Below are 25,741 nucleotides of genomic sequence, written 5' to 3' on the forward strand. Positions count from 1 at the left end.
TCAGAGTCCAGCTAGAAGTGCATTAAGACTGCGTATACAGACGTGCATTTTTGTTTTAAAATAAAAACGCTCCACATTTATACTTGAGTATTTACTGTTTTGTTTGTTTGTTTGTTTGTTGGGGCGACTCGGTGGCTAGCACTGTCGCCTCACAGCAAGAAGGTCGCTGGTTCGTGTGCTGTCTGGGACAGTTGCCATTTTTGTGTGGAGTTTGCATGTTCTCCCTGTGTATTTCCTCTGGATGCTCCGGTTTCCCCCACAGTCCAAAGAGATGCAGTAAAGGTGAAGTGAATAAACTAAATCCGCTGTAGTGTACATTATGTGTGTGAATGAGTGTGAATGGATGTTTCCCAGTACTTGGTTGAAATTGGAAGGGCATCCACTGTCCACATATGCTGGATAAACATAAGTTGGTGGTTCATTCTGCTGTGGCGACCCCTGATAAATAAATGGACTAAGCCAGGGAAAATGAATGAATGAATGTTTGTTGTCTGCAAAAACTGCTTTTCTTACTTAGATGTTTTTTCTTGTTTCTAGTCCAAATATGTAAGAATTCTAAAATCAAGCAGCATTTTCTAGACAAATAAAAAAGATTTTCTTGTTTTAAGTAATGATATGTAAAAATTAAGCTATTTTTATGTAAAATAAGCCAAATAATCTGCCAATAGGGTAAGCAATATAATGTTGTTTTTCCTTCTGGGATAAGATTATTTTGCTAACCCCACTGGTAGATAATTTAACTTGTTTTGAAGAAAAACTCACTTAACTTTTGCCATATTATTCTTTAAATCAAACAGCTGGCCCTATCATACACCCGGCGCAATAAGGCAGAAGACGTGTTGTCAAGACATGTTGCTAGTTTCAGACCAACGCAACCCTAATTTTTCAGTTTTCTGCGACGTTGTTTAAATAGCAAATACATTTGCGTGACTTTGTAGACTCATGGGTGTCCTGGTCTTGAAAAGAGGTCTAAAATACAGCCCAGAGCGCGTTAACTATACACCTCACTTACACATTACTTAAAACACACTGGATGTACAGCAATACGCAAATATCTTTACAAATAAAAATGAACTGAAGGATTAAAATGTTACAAAAATTATTACATTATACAAAAATATAAAAAACACTGCCTCCATGCCTTTCTTCACACAGGGGGCTTTTTTCAGTTTATTCACCACAACTTGCTTTTACATAATGCTATTATTATCATTAGTATTATTTATTATATGTATATTTATATTTGTTTTATCAAAAACAAGTTTAGATGTGTACACCTGTCAGATTTTGGACCATGTGGGGCATAGCACTTGTCTTTGGTTATAACTTTGGAAATTAGAAATGATTTTAGAAATAGTTTTGAAACAAATATTTGCGCTTAACAAATGAAATTTATTATGTAGGCTAATGCATGTCTTCAGTTAAGAGTGTACAACATTGTTTCCTTATCCACGAAAGAGAGAAAGTGAAAGTAAAGGCAGAACGGAGGAAGCTCATTATTCTCTTGCTGCATATGGTCTGTTTAACTGTTTTCTTAACTGTTTTAAAGTGTTCAGTTTTTTCACTTACAAAGTCCGCCATATAATAGCAAATGCACCTTGAAGCAACGCAACTGACTCTTAAAGGGAATGGTAGTTGAGACTCTGATTGGTTTATTCTCAAAACACACCCATAACTCATTAAGAGAAGAAGCACAACCCATGTTAGACCATACACCACTGTGCAGAGCATATTTACAGTATGTGTCCTCAAAATAAAAGTGGATTTAGACACCCTCCCTAATGCTTTTGCGCCCTGCACTTCAGACTTTGCGCCTAGACTGTTAAAATAGAGGCCAGTATGTTTTGCTCGTCTAGAAAAGGCTTCTTGATTGAATATTTTTTTTAGACATTTGGACTAGAAACATATGTCAAACATTATACAAACATTATATATCAACATTATACAGCCTATACACTCACTGGTCATACTTTGTGCATATTTTTTTGGCATAAGTACTGCTTGTGCAATGGTCATACAAAAGACCTTTAGGGAACAGTATGCCAAAACCCAAATGACTAATAAAAGAGTGGTTGTAGAAAGCCGTGACTCAAAAGTTTTCAAATTTTTTGTCTACACTAAAACAAAATGCCAACATTTCCAAAATAAAACAGGGTTGTTATGCGAGTAAAATATGCCGGAGTGACAGGGACATGGCGCCAGGCATGACTGCAACAAAATGTGTGCATTTTTTTAAATGAAAACACACTATTGTAAATGGCACCTGCTACTCTTTCCACATTCCTTAGTTTTTTGTTTATCTAATAAAGTTCATCACAGCCTCAGTTATCCAAACGTAATCCACATATTCAATGACTCAAAAGAAAATATTTTAGCTTTTATAGAATTCATGAAGTTGCACAAAATGCTTTAATGACTTTCTGCATAAAAATGATATTGCTTCAGGCGACTGGACATGTTGTTCACCTTTGATACTGTTATGGTGCCTTTGCATTCCTTCTGAAGCTTTGGAAACAACAGTTCAATGGATTTGCACAAAAAAACTTCAGGAAAGCTATTTTAATTTTTGAATTGAAATACCCCATTAGCATTTAAAATGTCAAAAATGTGCCCCAGAAACACCTTACATCTACATCAACAGTGAGGTCAAACAAACAGCATTGGTTAAACCGCTTTTCTTTGTTTGGACTAATAGGCATAGGGTTTTATTAGTCATAATTGCAGTGAACATTGCCATCCATTGTAATAATATTTGATGCGCTGCGATGCTATTTTAATTTGAAAATGCATTTATTTTTTAATTTATTATTATGAATGTGACATTAAAATGAACATGCAGTCATGCACATGATTAAAAACACATTAGTGTCAGACAGCACTCAGTCAATGCACTTGCTGATGATAGAGAACCATCACGTGGAGTTGTTTTGTGCTGTTTTAAATATTGTTTTGAAGAATGAATTGAAATACCAGCAGCAGATTGTGACATTATTAGCTGTTGAGTAAATTAATTTGTTTTTTGATGTCTCTTCAAATGTAAAAGTAAAACTGATTGTGTTTTTATATCTACAAAAAGCAACAATTGATTTAATATGAAAGAAATTAAATTTACTGTCAGTCTATACTATTACATTGAAATGTGGTTTGTCTTTGCTCTTAATGAGCATCAAAGATAATCAGAAGGCAATTATGTCCTATGAAAATAGCCCAGTAATAATTTGTTTTTAGTCATTCCACCTTAAAACAACACACAAAACAGAGTCGACCACGATGACAACATTCGAGTTTAAGCAAAGAACAGTATGTGTCAATTGGTCAGACATACATTCGACAGCAAGCTGGCAGATAATCTTAATAATGAATAAAAAAATAAATAAACAATGTCAGACTGAATAATAATAATAATAATAATGATAATAATAATAATAATAATAATAATAATTATTATTATTATTATTATTATTATTACTATTATTATTATTATTATTATTGTTATTGTTATTATTAACATTATTATTATTATTATTATTATTATTATTGTTGTTGTTGTTGTTATTGTTATTATTGTTGTTGTTGTTGTTGTTGTTGCTGTTGTTGTTGTTAACAATTTGCATGTGACAATTCAGTTTTTGCACATCATTTTAAAATGATAGCTGCTAGCTACAAAATGGGGAGCAAAAATAAACTCACACAAAAAGATATGCATTAGGAATTGATAGACATATTGCTAATCTAATGTAAATAAATGCAATGGCAAAGTGTTGAATAAAAAAAAACAGCTGCACTTACTTGTCTCTGCATATTAAGCTGTTGATCTGAGAGAGTATTTAATGCATTACACACTTCAGCTTTAAAGGTGTTTATAGCAGAATTGTGTTTAGTATTTACCCCTTAAGACTAGCTGACTACAAATATGTTAGAAATCTCCATGTCTTCTCCATTTTTCTTACCTTATTTTTTCTTTTTTTTTATCATTTTTAAAATATCTTTTACATCATCAGTCTTTGTTTCCTGCACTTCCATAACAACCATCATTAACGCTTTTCTTTTCTTTTCTTTTCCTTTCTCATTACGTTATAGCAGGTGTACCAAACAGGACCAGATGGACAAAAAAAATGCAAATTGCTTTTCATGCAATTAGCCAAAACATTGAAGAGCATAGATAATAACAGAATCGATGCAGCTGCTTCATGTTTAATCTGTGACGAGTACTCTGAGACTTACATGAAAGGACTTCATGCGATCCTAACACACAGTTTAGCAGTAGTGCAAATGCTATGATGTTTCTGAAATGGGGATCATCCGAGAGGGAATACGCTGGATGATGGCTGCGAAGAAGCCAGACCCCTTTAAAACGCTTGGTTGAACTTGTCTTTGTGTTAGATTGATTCAGACTGGAGAGATTAATGGAATTGTATTTTTCATTAGGCATGGTCCAGCCACTCCTGAACAATGTCACATCCAGGTGAACCTGAGATTACCAGGTAATTGAGATCATTTTCCCTCTCGTACAGACAAAAGACCTTGCTTGTGTCCCTCCAATAAGTGTCAGAATTTGTTTAAAGAGAAATCTCCATATCTGTGTTCAAATTCAGAGAGTCTTACTATACTCTACAGTTGTTTCATACTTGTAGCTCAGTTTGTTTTTATAGTCTTGAACAAAAATAATACATTTAAGTCCTAGTTTGCTTAGCATTCACAATAGGGTTCAGTCAATGGCCAATAGACATTACAGTGCTAAACCTGCATCACAAACCTCCTTCCCGCCCCCATTGCAAACCCGCTTGCGAAAAATACACACTCAGATCCTGTTTACACTTATACGTCTTAGTATTAAATGGCATTTTAGAACGAAAACGATTCACATCCACACTGGCATTTCATCTACCATTTCTGAACAGCCCTCCATCCACACTATACCGCGTGATCACACACACACACACATACACAGACATACCCACTGTCATTAAAAGCCAACAGAGAAGAGATCAAGATGCCAAAATGCAATTCATAACAATAAATATAAGAAAAAAAAAACTGGATATATGGAAACTGCTAATTAACTTGTGTAATTAGAATACGTTTAGTCATGTCACCTGTACAAAAACAGAAAGCAGAATATTTACTGGTAAAGAGTTTTTTTTTTTATGTACCCTAAATAGAAGGCTCAGCAGAAAGGTTTGTTTGAGCTGCACCTTCAACGAAACAGACAGGTGATTTCACTTCACAATTCATTTTTGCAAGCAAGCCCAGCCCAAATTAAAAAAAGGATGCAAATGTAATGTAGAGTATTACTTTTGTTAAAGTAACACATTTATGACCAGATTTAGCATAGGGCAAATACTTCAGGGGCCTCATGTATCAACGCTGCGTACGTACAAAAACTTTGTGTATGCTAGAATTCATACTCACGTTTGATTATACTAAAGATGAAATGAACATAAGAATGTGCGTTGGTCCATGCCGACTTCATGCCTGGCATATGTGACTTTCTTGTGTGTGTTTGTTTTATTTTTATTAGCGACTCCTAGAGGCAATTATGTTAAATTGCACACTACAAAGTATCTTTGAGCCATGCAATGGCAGCTGTATGGGATGGGATCATCCGCATGTCTAGTCTAGTCTAGTTATAAGGTTTCCATACCATGCAGTTGACCAGCCAAACATTAAAGCGCAGTTTGCAGCGATTGTCGGTTTTCCCAATGTAATCGGAGCGATCGACTGCACACACATTGCTATAAAGGTGCTATCTGATGACAAATTTGCCTACATGAATCAGAAACATTTTTATAAATGTGCAAATAAAATATGATGCTCAAATGCGCTTAATATAATACACACATTTATTAATGATTCCTACTTGTCTTCCTCATGATGAAGATTAGGCAAAATCTGATATGTAGTGGTGGAAAAAAGTGCTAGACACTACAAAATTTTATACCTTTACACCGGACCTTTTCTTTTTTTAATTTACTCACAGTGCGATGTTCAGACCCAACTGCGTTAACCGCATCAGCTAAACTCTCCCACTCAATTTATTTATTTTGTTATTAATTCAATTCAAGGAATCTGTAATTGTAAATTTGTTTCGGGATTTGTAAAACTGTTTTGCGTCTTGTTAATTTTTTTCTAAAAAATGTAAATTTGTTTCGTCCTTGGTAAAATAGTTTTTCCTATGTAATTGTGTCTGATGATAGGTAAAAATGTTTTTCAAAATGTAAATTTGTCTCGAGCTTTGTAAAAGTGTTTCAAACTTTGTAATGTTGTTTTGCACTTCCCGGCCACTGTAAATGAGAGGCAAAGTTTTTTTTTTTCTTTTTTTTTCTGTGATTTCCTACATCCTTTGGGTTAAAAAAGATCTACAATTTAGAGTTTTTACATTTTATAATTTTACAGCATGTCTACTGTAGTGGACCACAGGACCATTTTAGTTCGAAACGACCCCCAAACTCAGACAAAAAAAAACTGTACAGGATATGGCTGTAAAGGTATAAAAATCCACTATTAATTTAACAAAAACAAAACAAAAGCCATTTTTTCCTTTTGTATTGAAATTCCTGAAACAGTTTAGTCTGAAAGAGAGCCGAACTCAAAAAAAAAAAAAGAAAAGAAAAGAAGTGATGTTAATCCAAAACAAACTTAACATACAAGCAATTTAAATCTGATTGTCAATCTCTAATTGTCTCTAATTCTCTAATTGTCTGATTGTCAGACTCTAAACCAGAATCTCCCTCAACTATTTTATAAAGAATCCTCTCTGCTTAAGTTCTGCCTCCTACAACATGCAGTCATTAATTACAATAAGATGGTCCTGGTGTCCACTATAGTGGACATTTAAAAAAGGATGATATTTTGAAACAAAAACAAGTTAACAGCTTTGAAAGCTAAATGTATTGTTCCTGACAGTTTAATAAACAAATATATAATAATAGTAAAAAAAAATTAAAAAGCTAAATTTTACATACCTCTCTCTTTCCCATAAAATGTGCTTGTTTGTATGTCAGCCATTTTGGATGCAGTGTAAGAAGTGGTTTCTAGCATGCCGGCCAATCAAATGACATATCACTAAAGCCCAGGATGTCCTCTGAACAGTACAACATGACTTGACAGAGTAGCTCAAAAAATTCAAAGAAAGTTCATGAAAAAACAATGTCCACTACAGAGGACACTACAAGAGGACACGTCAATGAGCGGGTCTCATAAAGATAAATGAAATTGACATTGGCATTGATGTTGATATTAAATACCAGAGCTATACCTCACAAAAAATAAAATCAATCATTTTACACATTTTCAGAAAAGTGTCTAAATTGTACAAATTCTTGTAAATTAATTTGTGTGAAAATGAATGATATTTTTTCTTTTAAGACTTTTAAAATGTATCGGTCCGTTCACACAAAAGAATTTGGCCATTTTTATGGACCTTCTGACATGATGTCCTGTTTTTGGTTCGTTTTGATGTATAGTATTTGGTCCATGTTGGCCACATTGGGGCATTTAAAGCATGCATAATATATGACCATCGAGTTATTCTAAGCTGAATCTTTACAGACACACACTGGGGACATTAGAGATTTAGATTACATCTTGTAAAAAGGGCATAGCATGATCCATTTAATGAAGACTCACTTTCTCCATTTCGAATACATTCACCATATAGGGCATGATATGTAAACTATAATGCATGTTCACATTTACATCACATATCTATCTCCCTATTGGTTTTCCAACATACAGTATTAAAAAAACCCAGCAGCTCACTGAAACGCAGTTTGACAGCCGTACATGGACAAGGTGGCACGGTTGCTTGAGGAAAGTCATTTTTATTGTATGCATTTTTCTTTAACACGATTTAGTGTAGGATGGATGCTAATTTCAAAAGTGATGCTATTTTAGTGCCATCATTTGATTTCTGAATAGAAAACATACATGCATGGTTTTCGAATTATCAAGCAGTTATGAAAAAAAATGAAGATTTCCACAAGCATAAGCTCCCTATACACAGTGCACATGCCAACTTTCACTTTTTCTCTTTGTTTATTTATTATTTCTTAAATTAGGTTGCATTATTATTATTATTATTATTATTATTATTATTTTTATTATTATTATTATTATTATTTTTATTATTATTTTTATTATTATTATTATTATTATTATTGATAATAGTAGCAATAACAACAACAGTAATAATAATAATAACAATAATAATAATAATAATAATAATAATAATAATAATAATAATAATAATAAAATTAATAATAATAATATTTATAAATAGTTTTATTTTATTATTATTATTTAATATTTAATTATACTAGGCATGAAAAATGTAATTATTAGGACCAAATAATAGGCCACAACTGTTTTAAACTTTTAAGTGAAGTTTATTCATAAACTAGTTTCGGGAGGATCACGTGCTTATGATTTATCACGGCTGGTCTCGAATTTGTTAATCAGTATCTTCCAATCATTCGAGATCTAAGCCACTATAAATAACCACAGTTTTCAATTCACTTTATCTTCATTTGGAAGAAACCCCCCTCCTCCCCTTTTTCCTCCTCCTTCACCTCTGACTGGGCGACACGGTGGCCCAGTGGTTAGCACTGTGAGCCCTACAGCAAGAACACCGCCGGCCCTGGCCCCCTAAGACCGGCGGATGTTTCTGTGAGGAGTTTGTATGTTCTCCCCGTGTCCGCGTGGGTTTTCCCCGGGTGCTCCGGTTTCCTCCCACCATCCAAAGACATTCAATATACATAAAAAACCAAGCATTTATCTAACCCTTGTGTTCCCTTAGCTACAGCAGCGGGGGAGTTCTGAGATCCACCGAGCTCGGGCTCCTCTCTCGCTCTGCCAAACAGGAGGAAGCCCCGGACTCGAGGAGTCCTTGAGCTCGGGGCTCTCTCCCGGGACAGCATGCCAAACAAGCTTTTATAAATCATCAGCTAAGTGTGAACTCTTGAAACTGTGTTATTTTGAATGGTTATTCTAACATTTGTTGCGCAACACTGAAACTCAAAATTAAAAATGACCTCAAACTTTCTGTGCGCATACTTTATACGTGGACTAGAAGTCACACAAACACAAGTGTGTGCTGATGAATATCTCCACACTATAAATGCAATACGCAGACACTCAGTGCAGCACAGGAACACTCGGGAAGTTAAGAGCCATCCAAGTTAATTACAGTCAGTGCTTGATTAGACAAGTGCAGCACTCCACAAAATTACAGAGATAGTGGCTGTAGCCATGTTATGGAGAGCGAAGCACAAGCGAGCAAAACCAGAAGATGATTAAAAAAAAGCATATTTCACTTTGGCTTTAATATGTGGAGAAAAGAAAAGAGAAATTGAGCAAACATTAAACAAGACACAAAGAAGGTTAAAGCAGCTCGATTAGAATCCATTTAAATTATAAGGACATGGTTGCATTTCAAAACAAAAATAACATTTTTAACAAGTTCTTGATCACACTGTATTATTTATGAAGGCATATTTTCATATAACACTTTTGAGGAACAGCTTGAGTACATGAAAGTAAAATAATTCTGGAATTGGGCTCTGTATACATTAATAGCTAAAATGAGAGACTTCATACTATGTTTATATTAAAACATTATATTATGCACACAGCTTGGGCATAAAAGCTCATGCATAGAGGGAAACTATAAGCTATTTCTGCATCAAGGACAGTGAAGAACATAAAATGCTACAGCAAATTAAGTTGTAAATAGTTATGCATGTGGGGATTGTGTTTTCAGCAAATTTATATTCAGATTAATCACAAATGGCCTGATTATGAATCACAGCTTCTCTCCATGAAGCAGAGTGTTTATGAGTTTCCACTGTGCATTTTGGTGTTGTTTTCTCCTGAAAAATCACTTTAGCATTTATTCTCCACGGGCTACAAGTAATGGACTTCACTTAACAAACAAGTTGTGTTGTTTTATACACATTATACGGTCATACTTTAAGTAAGCACTTAAAAAGGAAAGTTAAAATGACGATTGAAAAACAATCTAGCAGTAATTTTCACAGCTTGGAGTTTTATTTATGTTAAATATGTAGAGTTGATATTTTCACATGTTGCATAGTATTATAGTAATCTTCATAATTACCTAAAATAACAATATTGCCATTTTTAGTACTTGGATGTATCTTTATTTTCGTTTTATTCTGTGTCTGGTCCAGCGTGATCATGAGGAAACAATTACAGTATGTTACGTTTTGTCATTTTAGTGGCTAATTCGTATGAATTTGTATAAGTTTAGTTGTATTAAAATGTATACATTTAAAAAGAAGACATGGCGCCCAACCTCACCCCTAAACCCTACCTTCGTTGGGGGATGGGGAAATCTTACTAAATTTTATGAATGAGAACGTACAAATTCATACAAATTAGCCATTAAAACAAAGAGTTACGAATTGCTGTGAGATTGTGTTGATCTTTTCATATACTTCCTTTCAAGTGCATTTTTAGAAAGTCTTATGACAGTATATACTGTATAGCAGGGGTCTCAAACTCAAATTGGCAGGGGGCTATATCAGTGACTGACAATTCATAGGAGGGCCATTTTAGCATTCAAGCACAAGAATGAATTGGAAACCTGATGTAATTGATGCACTCAAATAGTCTCCCCCAGAGTATATGCAGTCAAAGCTGCTTCTTTTTTGTTTCTTGTTGTACATATTAAAGGGGTACTTTAAATTGCTATGGAAATACTAAGATTTAATAACAATTATTATTATTATCATCATAATGTCCCAATCAATTGTTGCTTAACCAAAAGTTTAACAGATAGCGCAAGTCAACAAAAAGCAGATAACTTTAGTGACCTTACTGTAAATTGTTCTTCTCGATATCATTCTTAATTTTTGTAAAAAAAAAATTAAAAAAAAGTATGTACATATTCACATTCACTTTAACTTGTTCAAATTAGCCAGCAGTAAAATTTTACTAATGCACTTTTTTATACAAATCATAATACGCATATGCAGAAAATTTATCAAAGAGACCATTTGATTTGAATATTAGCAAGATAATCATATTTACACCACCAGCATAACATGGAGATGCGTTCGTACAATAAAATGCAGGCAGTATAAAACTGATTAGAATCAAATGACCCTTGAATATATACAAAAATATAGCTTTAGCAAAAATAGAGCACTTATGGGTGTATATTTAACTGTTTAGTTCATCACCAGAAATAATCTGCATGTGCATTACTCTCGATCGCACACTGAAAGAAACCAAAAGTAGCCCGTATATACAGTGCAGTACTTCAAATGTCCAGTATGTGGGGTTCAAACCCACAAGTAGCTATATGCGACTGCACAACAATAATAGAGATTCAACAATATATGTTTTGGGGCGCAAATGGCCTGTGGGCCGGCAGTTTAAGACCCCCCCTGTATAGGGTATAGTAATGCTAAATAGTAAAAAACAGTCAAAAAAATTTTTCCAGAAAACTGTAATGTAATATAAAAATATGAATTAATGAGTTATAAAAAGCACAGTCATTTTACAGCAGATGAAGCAAAAATGTAAAAGTGGCTTAATGTGACAAACAAACCAAAACATTAAGAAAACAATTTAATAAATAAAAAGACGTACTATTTTCTAGCTAAACCAAACAGCATTATTACATTTTATATATTCTACATTTGCACAAATATTATTATTATTATTATTATTATTATTATTATTATTATTATTATTACTATTATATCAAAGTATATTACATTGTTTTGTACTGTATTGTATTGTATTGTATTGTATTGTATTATATTGTATTGTATTGTATTATTCATTCATTCATTCATTCATTTTCTTTTCGGCTTTGTCCCTTTATTAATCCATGGTCGCCACAGCGGAATGAACCGCCAACTTATACAGCATGTGTTTTTACGCAGCGGATGCCCTTACAGCTGCCACCCATCATTGTAAAACATCCATAAACACCCATTCACTCACACACTACAGACAATTTAGCTTACCCAATTCACCTGTTACACATGTCGTTGGACTTGGGGGAAAACCCGGAGGAAACCTATGCAAACACAGGGAGAACATGCAAACTCCACACCGACATGCCAACTGACCCAGCTGAGACTCGAACCAAGTCTGATTTACAATAATAAGATTGCCATAAAATTGCCACATAGTGTTCAAAAGTCTACAGTGTAGTAGTGGTACTGTAAAAAGCAAAAATACATGAAACATTTCCAAGCGAAGTGAATGAAAATAAATGTTTGGATCAATATATTTCCTGTGATGCACAGTATGTGTTTAAAAAAAAGTATTTTGTTTTGGAAGTAAAGAGAAGAAGAAAAAACCTGAATGCACTGCCTTTTCATTTACCTCAGGGAAAGTGTTTAAGTTTAAATGGAAACAACTCAAGCAATGCAAACCCCAAATGCTTTCTCAAATTATAACAGTGATTGTTTGCAATATGCAAGATCATCTGTGTGTGTGCGTGCGCGAGTGGGCGGGATGTAGTGCTGTTCACGGGGTGTATTATTGGAGTCCTGCTGTTCTCCACCTGTCTTTGTTCTCTGTTGTGAAACATGAAGCCAAATCACTGCTGAACCTTGGAGCTCACAGCAGGACACACACACACACACACACACAGGCGCCATCAGCTGATCTGTGTTTACTGTCTCAGTTTCAGGAAATACGAGCAGACACAAACACGCAGGCAGCAAAAATGCCAATATGAATTTCTCCCTCAGTCATTCTTCATTCTTTTAGTTCATCTAAAACCACAAATATCATCAGGCCGGGGCATTAAAAACGACAGCCGTTTTGATTCATGACAGGCCGAGGACTGGTGCCAGTGCAGCTGTACAACACTGTGGGTTACACTGCTTAGTCAATAAGCCTAGACGACGTGTAATTGCACCTGTTTGTCTCTTGCGTGCAGGTGCAGGTTTTTAGATCATCTTAACTATTGATCACTGTAAACTTTTAGTTAGGGTAATTTGGTGGTAATACTCGCCTGTGAGGTTTTTGTCGATTCCCATAGTCATGTGCTCCTCTCAGGTGGAATAAATAAGGTGTTTTCGGAAGTATAGTGCTCGGAACGTTAGCTCTGCATATTTATTTTGACATTCGTTTTAGCAGGTTACACTTGTTTGCACTGTGTCGCAGCATATTTTTGCTGTACGCAGCGCACTGCACTCAGCAGAAACAGGGAGAAAATGCACTGTAAACCTATTTATCAACACAAGCTCTTTGTAATGTATTCCTTTGCAGAGTCGCAAAGTAATGGAACAGAATTCATACTCTAGGACTGATTAATAGCAATTCAGTTTCGAGATATTATAAAAGTCTCTGTTCAGTAAATGAAACTGAACCTGATTATGGAGATAATACCTCAGTAGGATATACTTTAATAATAATTAAAGTGTTTTAAGACATTCTAGTGTTTTATTTTTATAATATTAAAAAAGTATTATAGTTGACAATATGAAATGTATGAAATGTTGTTGTTTTTAGTTGTATTTTTGTTTGCTTGTTTTAAAAAAGCTTCTCCTGCTCACCAATCATGCATTTATTTTATCAAAAATATATTAAAAGTTGTAAAATTGTAAAATGTATTCGCAAAATAACTTGCCAAAAGTAGTTTATAATTAAATGAAAAAATGTATTTCAGTGGTTTTAAAGAATAATTTTCAGCTTCATTATTCAAGTTATCATTCACATGATGCTTCAGAAATTAATCTAATGATGATGATAATGACGATGATGATGATTATTATTATTATTATTATTAATAGTAATATTATTATTATTATTATTATTATTATCATTAATAGTAATATTATTATTATTATTATTATTATTATTATTATTTCGATTGATTGATTAATTGATTATTAAATTTATTAATTTATTTGTTTGTTTGTTTGTTTGTTTATTTATTTACTAAATGTGACTTTAAAATAATATTTAGTTCTTAATGCACTAGTATACTAATACTAACTTAATCATTTTTATGATTTCAAAGATTTTAGTTTTATGTTTGCCTCTTCTATATACTTATGTTGAACCAAAACTCAAAAGCTATATATATATATATATATATATATATATATATATATATATATATATATATATATATATATATATATATATATATATATATATATATATATATATATATATATATTAATCATCAAGTTATTTCTGTGACTACTCTATTTTTTTTTTTTCTTTCTTCAGTGGAAGGGTACCAACAATTGTGTTGGCAAATATACAATTTTTTTAGCAAATATATGCAAAGAGAGGGAGAGAAAGAGTATGACTTACTTACACTACTGTACCTGACAAAAGTCTTGTCCCCTATCCAATATTAAGAAACAACAAATAATAACTTGACTTCTAGATGATAATTTGGTATCAGAAGTGGCTTATATTAAAGGCAAAGGCCTCTAGATTATGCTTATTTTAATTTAAATAAAATATGATCATGCCTTGATTTAAAATTATTTAATTACAATAGAAAGGCTGAATTTTTTTAAACAAAAGTGTTGTCACTTAACAGAATAATGTACAGTACAGTAATATAAAGTCATGGTACAGTAGAAAAAGAATTAATCTTGTTTTTGTCTCTCATGAGCTTGGACGACTGCATCCATACATCAGTGACTCAAATACCTTATTAATAAAGGCATGGAAAAAAGCGTTCTTGCAGGACTCCCAGAGTTCATCAAGATTCTTTAGATTCATCTGCCTCTTCCTTTATCTTACCCCGAACATGCTCAATAATGTTCATCTCTGGTGACAGGGCTGTCCAATCAAGGAGCACCTTGACCTTCTTTCAGAAACTTTGATGTGGAGGCTGAAGTATGAGAAGGAGAATCAGAATCAGAAAGAGCTTAATTGACAGGTATGTTCGCACATACGAGGAATTTGTTTTCGAGACAGAGCTTCTACAGTGCAACAGAATTATAGAAAACAGATAAAAAATAAATATAGCGAGTACTGTCCTGCTGAGGAATTTGCACTCTGCTGTGGTTTGTAGTGTAATGGGCAACACAAATGTCTTGATACCTCAGGCTGTTGATGTTGCCATTCACTCTGCAGATCTCTTGCACGCCCCCATACTGAATGTAACCCCAAACCATGATTTTTTTCTTCACCAAACTTGACTGATACTGTGAGAATCTTGGGTCCATACATCTTCTGCAGTATTTGTGATGATTGGGATGCAGTTCAACAGATAATTCATTGGAAATTTTGCCACTTTTCCTAATGATCAACTAGAAGTCAAGTTATTATTTGTTGCTCTTACAACTGGGATCGATGACAAGACTTTTGTCCGGTAGCGTACTTAATTACTTGTTTACATATTTGTAAAATACTGCTACTAGCATGGTATAAACAGCCACTATTAAAATCCCTTCCAATCGACATTAAATTGCATTCTTTAGAAAAAGATGCTGATTAATAAACACTACACAATAACTTCATACACTATGCCAAAACTAAGATCAAATCATGAAGCTATCAAATAACCACTGATGAAAATGATTCACAAGGCCGTGAGACTTATTTGACTAATTAATTGTCCAATTGACTCACACAAGTGAGCGCTGTGTACAGAGTTAAAGGCCCTAATTAAAACGTGAAGCTGATAATGAAGTGATTTAGGGAAGGATGTTGATTTAGGGAGAACAGATTACGAGAACCTCTTGAGAACGCTGTCAATGTGTAAGGTTATATCCCTTCTGAGTTACAAGAAAACAGTAACATTTATTAATTAATGATAGAACAGGAATGGGGAGGCGGTGTGTGTAAATGCTCTGAAAACATGCACACTTTCACTGCATGGCCAGAGAAAGCAGCGAGGGTTAATCTATAATTCATCTGCTCTGCTGCTCTCCTACAGCACTCAATGCATTTCTGTGTCACTTCTAAAGATGACTACCTCCTACAAATATTTCATCAGGTGCTGCTTCATGAATTCATGTAATAAATCTGGCATTTCCCAAGCAATGCAAGATGGAGGCACATATTTTTCTTGCCTTTTTAAGAGTTTTATGTGCAAAAATAAGATCAAAAAAGACACTTAAAAACAAATGATTATTTCAGTTTTTGTGCTTCAGCAAAATATTTAATTTCTTAATGCATTTTCAAGTGGAAATTGTTATTGTGTCTTTTATTGTTGATGTTTGAATATGTGATACTGTAATCAAAAATACAGAGAAACAAAAGTGTAAAACATTGAATTGCTGATTAAGTGCACTCTTCATTATTATACTCTTCATGTTTATTAATGCTGCTCAGTATTAACGCCTTATATATTTTTATTTTCATTTTCGTTTTTTAAGGATGCATAAATTAATTAATTAATTAATAAAATTGTTATGTTCTATGTTAGTTTTGTGTATTTAGTTTCATCACTTACTCCACTTCTAGGTTGCTTAGTGGCTCAGTTAACTGTACATTATCATTATGACGGTGCCAGTTCCAACAATCCCCAGACGAGCGGTAAGGGTTTTGACAGATCAGTGTGTGGTGTGTGCCAAAGACTATAGAAAACACCATGAACCATGTCACTTGTTTTTGTGAATGGGAAAAAGTGTAACGTATATATGGTAATTAAAGCCCCTCCCACTAGTACAGGAGCCAATCATCAATCTCTATATGGTGAATTAAGCCCGCCTTCTAATACAGGAGTCAATGACCGATCGCTATAGACTGACAATACTCCTGCGGAGGGGCTTGGACCAGACATGAGTTGCTGCAAATTTTGTGTAATTCAAATATTTAGAAATGAAACAAAACATTTTTATTTTTTTTATTTTTTTTTTTTATTGGTGATTCCTAATATGAAATTTAATCGTAAGCTTGGCAAGCAGTTTAAAAGAATTTGTGTTTTTGGCATGCTTAGGCTATTTGGGGATTTATTATCTCAGTTTTACTGTGGCAATTCCAGTTTACCTGCTAAACTTTGTTGGCTTTAAGTAAATGCTTTGATTGTTCTAGTGTGATTCAAAACTAAGCCTTATGATATTCTTGTTAGCTTTGTTTTAGTTTAGCTTGTTTTTGTTAGATTAGCTTGAGTGTTTTGCCACCTGTGTATTTTTGAGGCTTAGTCTCTTTATTAATCCGGGGTCGCCACAGCGGAATGAACCGCCAACTTATCCAGAATGTTTTTATGCAGCGAATGCCCTTCCAGCCGCAACCCATCTCTGGGAAACATCTAGTTTTGTAGTTTAGTTTTAGATCGGGTGTCGTGTCTGAAGATTTCATTTTCATTATTTCGTCACCTTGGAACTATAAGGTTCTGTCTGCGTTCTGAATTATTTTGAGATCTTGAGCTTCAAAGTTTTTGCATTCCATATAGCAAACAGTATATGTGTAACATTTGTCTTTATTAAATAAAAAGTCCAAAAATATAAACAACTTATAAATATTCTTACATTCATACAGTATAGAACATACTTTTCTAATGGCAGAGTAATAGGTTCAAATGCAAATGCAGTGCCAACTGAGTAGTAGGCGGTTTCGGAGCAGCCTTGTTGTTAAAGTTACTGGCAATTCGAACAAGCATGGATGGCATTCTCCATGTTCATATCGCCTCTGGGTATCTACTTCAATGTGCGCTCGCATTGACAGTTTTGCGCTTGAGCAACCCCAAATGGTGTGTACTGTAACTTCAGCAGCTCCGTGCACATGAACAAAAGTGCCAATCTGATTGGTGGAAAAGGTTTTGATGCTGCGCATCAAAACAAAAAAAATGAGCATGAGGCATTTCTTTAAAAGCGACACTTTTACGCTAGACATTTTGCGCATTGGTCTGCACGATCACATAGGCGTACTTCACAAGGCATTAAACGTCGATGAAGAAATGCAAGCAAAAAGTGTCCCGGTGTGAATGGGCCTTATTATTATTTTTATAGGGTTTATAAATAAAAAATTTAACAAAACAAAACAAAATTTAGGCTTAGCAGCAGCTTGATGCAAAGCTCTCTTTAGTGAAAACAACTGCCTGCTTTATTCTATATACATTCTTATTACATGGCTACTTGTCATTAAACTTAAACATAACAATTAGAAAAAAACATTGTTTTGAGCCTACATATTGTTTAGATTGTTTAATTAAACTCAAACCTGACAGAAATTAAATGGCTGAATGGAACATAGACTAGCCTATGTGTCATTCAGTAACAAAATGATACCAAACAGTTACAAACAGTGGTGTGAGAGACAAACATACATCGTAAAAATGTACCTATAGACCATATTCACTGACATTAAAGAAGATTCAAAATACCAAATTACGCCTGTGTTATTACACTCAAAAAATGGATTATTAGTTTAGTTGGTCCAAAGAATGTAACTACTGTATGTTTAAATTAAACAATTCACTTATGTTTGACTATTAAAACCAAAAGAGTTGTGTTGGAAAAAATACTTTAAAAGTACATTTTTAAATTTAAACAGCTCGCTTAATTAAAATGAAGGAGAGGGAGTTGCGTTGCTTCTGCAGTACCCCATTTTGGTCAATAGGTAGAGTAATATGTGCACATGCGCAGTTTCAAAACAACACAGGAAGAAAGATTCAACACAACAATCGCTCTCATTATATGGAAATCAAAAGATGAAGATCACAGTAAAAATTGAAAAAGTGCACAGAAACTGTCCCCAATGTGGACACACATGTGAGATTTTTCACTTTTTATGCATTATTATTTATGCTGTGACAACATTTGAATCATTAATGTAATGTACTTGCTTATAATACCATGTTGTGTTTAATGTTACCATTTTAGTATTGTTATGAAATTGCCTTGTTAACAGTGACTTTTTCACATGAAAAACGTATAGTTGTTTGCATTCCTGTGAAATGTTATACTTGGTAAACTTTGATATATAATAAATCCCCCAAATTAAGTTGCAAACGTTGGTAGTAAGGAATAGTTTCTCCATTTTAAATGAGTGTTCAGTGCATGTCAAGCAGTTTTATCAAGTTTTAATGGCAGTTTTAATAACTTACTGTACATAATTAATATTAAAAGTTGGTGTTGGCACATTCTTATTTATAATAATGTTATTTTTCAAGCCTGTCAATTGAACTTAAATAACGAAATAGATTAATGCTAAATTATGAACTAAACAACAATATATTATTTTTATGTAACTAACTTAAGTTCACTAAAATAAATATTCTTTCTTTAAGGTAATTGTTACGTGGAACCTGTTGACATAAAAGTTTCAGCAGTTAGTGTCTGGGAATAACCATGACTGACCAATTAGAATCACGTATTCCAGAGAGCCATGTAACTATTGTTAATATTTCCCACCTCATCCTTTTAATCACAATTTTCTTCACACCTCAATGACTTCATTCGTTGTGTTACTATTTTTGTCCTCTTTACAAATGCACACTTCAGTTCTTTTTCCTGTTTTTTCTCATGTATTCTCCACCCGTCTGTCTCCTTTCTTGTTCATTCCTTCTGCAAACATGCCTTATTCAAATATTTCATCTGTTCCTCCCTCATTCTTTCATGCAATACACCTCAATTCCTGCTCTTTTCTACAGCCTCTCCTTCTTCTGCTGCTCTCAAACAGACTGCATTTTGTTAAAGGTTTGTATTATTTCATTCTTCTCCTCTGATTTTTTTTCCACTCACTCCCACTCTTTCAGCAGCATAAAGGTGATTTTTGAACTGACAGGAGGCTGTGCTGCAGGAACTCTGGCTTTGAATGTGTGTGTGCGTGTGTGTGTGTGCGGGTGTGTGTGTGTGTGTGTGTGTGTGTTTGTGTGTGTGTGTGTGTAGAGGATGCTGCAGATCCTGTCACTGCCTTTCATTACCTGAGTGAGTCTCACACTCACATGCACACAAAATGACATGTGTTCATAGGCAGAAAATCTGTCATTCATTTAGGGCCACACACACATGCACGTGTGCATCTATCTATCTAAATGTGATTACATATTTATGTAAAGGCAATACATCTTTGAGTTAAACTGCATGAAAATGAACATTGAAAATAAATAAAATAATTATTGTGTATAATCACTATATATTTGTTATACAATCAAATTATTCATAAAAATGCATGTTTGCTCATCTGAATGTATGTATTTGTTTTAAATTAATTAATTGAAAATATGAAATGAGTGAAATGAATGAATGTATGATTATAGAGTATGCTAAATGTAAACTGAAAGAATGAATGAATGAATGAATGAATGAATGAATAAATGAATGAATGAATGAATGAATGAATGAATGAATGAATGAATGAATGAATGAATGAATGAATGAATGAATGAATGAGAGATTGAAATGGAAATATGCACATGCGGAATGAATGAATGAATAAATAAATTAATTAATTAAATACGAATTAGATAATATGAATGAATGAATGGATGGATGGATGGATGGATGGATGAATGAATGAATGAATGAATGAATGAATGAATGAATGAATGAATGAACGAACGAACAAATTGGAAAATATGAATTAATAAATTAGAAAATATGAATGAAAGAATGAACTAATGCATGAATGAATGAATTAACTGGAAATATGCAAATGTGGAATGAATCAATTGGTGGATTAATGCATTTTAATATTAATTAATTCATTACTTCATTCATTCATTTATTTTAATATGTATGAATGAATGAATGAATGAATGAATGAATAAATGAATGAATGAATGGATTACTGTATTAATTACTTAACTAATGCAGAAAAGAAAGAAAGAAAGAAAGAAAGAAAGAAAGAAAGAAAGAAAGAAAGAAAGAATATAAATGAATGAATGAATTAATTAATTAGAAAATATATATGAATAAATGAATGAATGAATGAATGAATGAATGAATAGATGAATTAATGCATTTTAATATTAATTAATTAATTACTCAATTGGAAAATATGAAAGAAAGAAAGAAAGAAAGAAAGAAAGAAAGAAAGAAAGAAAGAAAGAAAGAAAGAATACAAATGAATGTATAATTGAATGAATGTGTACATGAATGAATGAATTAGAACGAACAAACAAACGAACAAATGAACGGATGAACGAAAATAGAAAAAATCTATTTTGAGTTTGGAATTTGGAGATTCGATCCCAAGCCATGTGTGGTGGCTGAGTGAAAAGCTATTTCTCGTGTTTGCTGGTTTGCAACTCTATGTCCGTCATTCAGTCTAGTGTCAGCTCTCAACACACAGCCTACCTTTGCACATTAACAGAGGAAATGGCACATGCACTAATTAATCTTCTCTACCTAAAACTGATAAGAAGGCTGGGAGCTTTGATTAATGTCAAATCCAACTGCACTCATTAATATTCAATTATGGACTTGCCTCACATGAGTTTCAGTTCATGCTCCCTAACTAATTAGCTTCCACACCGCAAATGAAATCTGTGTTAAGCTCCGCTATCCAATTCAGCCCGAGCGGCACGGGTTCGCTCTCTGCCAACGTTTGCCAGCTTTCTGCTAGCATGAAGATAATTACAACATCTCCAAATAGACAGAGCTCAGACTGAGCTGTTAAGGCACATAAAAGTTAATAAGAGAATAAGGAGGAGCTTTGCAGCACATGTATTTACTGTGGCATAGAGCTGAAGTCACCTAAGCCCAATGGGAAACACTTTTGAAGTAACAACCCTTTAATTATGCAATAAAAGCCTTTAGTGTTGAATAGCATGTTGAAATGATGGACTAGTTTCTATTCATTTGAAAACCACTGTACTGCTCATATTACTGGTGTAACATATGAGTTGGAGTAAAAAGGAACTGAGGGTTCAAATGCAGTTTATTAACAGCTTAGGCCTGCAATGGTCAAACAGGAACAAACAGTAACATGAGGGCAATCCAAAAGCATGGCGAATGGTTGGGACAGGCAGCAAAACAACATAAAACAATCAAAAAAGCAAAGATCAAAAAACATAGAAGGACAAGACAAGGAAATGTTACAGGGGAACAAAACTCAGCACTATGTGTTTGAATGTGAGATGTATTTTTAGTCCTGGTAATATGATGAGCTTCCAGCTGTGTGTGTGCAATCAGGGAAAGAACTGAAACTGGTGTGTGTGTGAGATGCATGGTGGTATTTGTAGTTCTCCCGCAGTCTGCAACTGTTAGATCGCTGCTAATTGTCCAGCAAATGACCATGGGACCTTACAATCAATGAGAAATACCATTTGTACAGTGGACACCCCAAACAAACTTTACAAACGAACAAATAAATAAATAGGGCGACGCAGTGGCTCAGTGAATGCCGCTGTCGCCTCACAGCAAGAAGGTTGCATGTTTAAGCCTCAGCTGGGTCAGTTGCCATTTCTGTGTGGAGTTTGGCACCCCATATTAATGAAGGGACTAAGCCGAAAAAAAAAAAAATTTAATTAATTAATTAATGAGTAAATAAAAATAAAAAAATAAATGTTTTAATAAAACACTATATGACAAATACAAAATTAAAATAAAAAAATCTGAGCTAAACATATTTTAATAAATTGTATTTAAATAGTGTTTAATGTTTTTAAAGGGCATCCAGGTTACCACTTTTTTCAGGTTTAACATAAGTGTTTTGCGTCTCCAGAATGTGTCTGTAAAGTTTCAGCTCAAAACACCCAATAGATTTTTCATTATACCTTTTACAAGATTCTATTTTATACATTTTTGCACCGGGGAGTGGTTTTGTCGTACTGCGCCTTTGGGGCTAGTCCTTCCTGCCAACCATTTCTATGTGCCTTTCTGCCTGCCTTAATCTCTTCCCTCGACTGTGTCAGACAACAGACAGACTTAAAGGAAGAACATCTCACATAGCATTTGTGAGAAAAACTACAGTAAGAACTTTTCCAATTTGTATTTGTTGTGGAGTTGCATTGATGAGTCACACACAATGTCGTTACAAAGTTCACGAGTGCACACACACATTTACACACACACATAAAAAGATTTTATCTTAAAAAAAATAAAAATTAAAGTTAAAATCTAAAATATATTTATCATTAAAAACCATGTTAGCATGTGTTGATTTAACTAAACACAGTAATTAAGCTTTTTTTTATTCAATTTAATATAAGTAAAACGTTGTTTGTAAATAAACCATGCTCATTGTTAATGGTAATAAAATGCAACATTCTAAAACAATAAATTACTATATTTTAAAACAAAAATAATGTTTTGATATTCATGTAGTGTTTGTAAAATAAATAAATAAATAAAAAGAATATTTCTAAAAATACTTAACATTTTGTCCTATTAAGTAATTTGTATAAGAGGTCACACACATAACTGTTATATTCTAAATGTTTTAGTTTTTTTTTTACTTCCTTTTGCAAAAAATCCTACTGACATGTAGGTAAAGCGGTACTTTATTCATGAATTTAAACATGATGTGTTGTGACCCTTAAATTCATTCAAAATGCCATTAAACAATTCTTGTTGCAAATATGATAAAATAAACATTTGAAATTAAATATATTTATCATTGAATATATCATATTTACATATAGTGTTGATTTTACTAAGTAATTAAACTATTTTTTATTCAGTTTAAAATAAGTTAAATGTTGTATGTTAATCAACCACATGCAAACAAAGAAAACACAAACAAACAAAAAAACAAACATAAATAAATAAATAAAAAAAATAATAAATAAATAGACAAACAAACAAACAAACAAACAAACAAATAAATAAATAAATGTTTTCAACATCTGCTGCCATTTACTCACAAATACTATTAAAATAATCCACTGATTCAAAATAATGCTAAAAAACTTTTTTTCTAAAAATACTGAACATTCTGTCCTATTAAGTAATTTTAAACAATAAGAGGTCACACACATTAGTGTTATATTCTAAGTACTTTTCACCTCCTTATGCAAAAAAATTCCAATGGTATGTACAGTACAGTTGAAGTCAGAATTTTTGAACCCCTTTTGAATTTATTTTTTCTTTTTAATATATTTCCCAAATGATGTTAAACAGAGCAAGACATTTCCAAGTATGTCTGATAATATTTTTAATCTTCTGGAAAAAGTCTTTTGTTTTGGCTAGAATAAAAGCAGGTTTTAATTTTTTAAAAACCATTTTAAGGTCAAAATTATTAGCCCCTTTAAAGCTACATTTTTTTGATAGTCTACAGAACAAACCATCGTTTTACAATAACTTGCCTAATAACCCTAACCTGCCTAGTTAACCTAAATAACCTATAGTTAAGTCCTTTAATGTCACTTTAAGCTGTATAGAAGTGTCTTGAAAAATATCTTCTCTTTGTTGGGGGGGGGGGGGGGGGGGGGTTAGGTAATGCAGCATCTTATTCATGTATTTAAACATGTGATGCGTTGTAATCCGTATACAGTCAACATGCCATTATACAATTATTGTTGTAAATATGCTTGTTATTTAGTAAGTAAAGTAACATAATACATTCTGATCTATAAAATACAATTATTTATAATTTAAATAAATTTAAAATACAATATATTTTTATTGAATATCATATTGACGTGTTAATTTAATTAGATACAGTTATTAAGCGATTTTTATTCAATTTAAAATAAGTAAAATGTTGTATGTTAATCAACCTTATTAATCTCATAGTTTATGGTAATAAAAATGCTAAATTCCAAAAACAATAAATTGCTTAATATTTTTAATGAAAACATTATTTTGATACATATGTAGTGTTCAAAATAAATTAATAATGTTTTCTTTTTAATAACATTTTGTTGTCAGTATTTTATCACAGTTTAAATATTACTTTTTCAGTTTAATTTGTAGCATGTCTGGATTTGGCCTAACATTGTTAAATATGACGTAAAAACCCCACCTGAAATGTGGATGTTATTTGACTGTATACATGTTTCAACATAGGTCGCCCTCAATTAGTGGAGCGAATGTAAATATGATAAACAGCTCGGACTGACCGATTACAGAACGGCCAGACAAATGAGTGAAATCAGAGGCAGCGGAGGCCATTAGCACACATTAGCCCAACGCCATGCAGATAACACATTATCATGCTGTTGCATGCGTATTAAAATGAGTTAATCAGAACATATTCTCCACAGTGATAATCTGCCCAGAGTCATTATGGGAAATGGAGATAACAAAGTCATTTGGCTTCTCCTCACACGAGTCTACGGCCACTGAATGCAGAGGAACACAAGAGACAATACTGACACGGCAACATGCTGCCTGACTTCATGCCTGTAAATGCTCATTTTATGGCTCGTTGTCTTTGTCAGTTGCAAGAAAGCATCACAAGGTTTATAATGGCAGATAAAGATGACATTACTCCAGTTTTAGATCTCATTTTCGTTCCAAATAAACAAACTTGCAGCGCAGAGAAAAATCACTGCCACTGACTTTTCTTATATACTAAAATTGGTAGTTGATTGTGATTTTTATAGCAATCGGCATGACACAATGCTGCAAAACTACAATTATGCCAATATCTGTTGAGCTTATTCAACAGGAATAAACTAAAGTGGCCACTTTAGGTGACACATGCTCCTCTTTTGATTCATCGCAATTACTCAGATGCTTGTTTTTCTCTGAAAAGCACCAAATTTGTGAATTTAATGTTACTAATATCTATTGGAAATGAAAGGATTGGTTGTGTAACACTACTTAAAGAGGGTGTTCATAAAACTGTCATGGTGGCACCTTTACAATCAAGACATGATTAGGGCTGAATGATAGATCGACATGAAATTGAGTCAGCGATTTAGCAAAAGCTGTGATTGTCTTGCACA

Source organism: Danio rerio, chromosome 1, assembly GCF_049306965.1.
Source record: "Danio rerio strain Tuebingen ecotype United States chromosome 1, GRCz12tu, whole genome shotgun sequence".
NCBI classification, from domain to species: domain Eukaryota; kingdom Metazoa; phylum Chordata; class Actinopteri; order Cypriniformes; family Danionidae; genus Danio; species Danio rerio.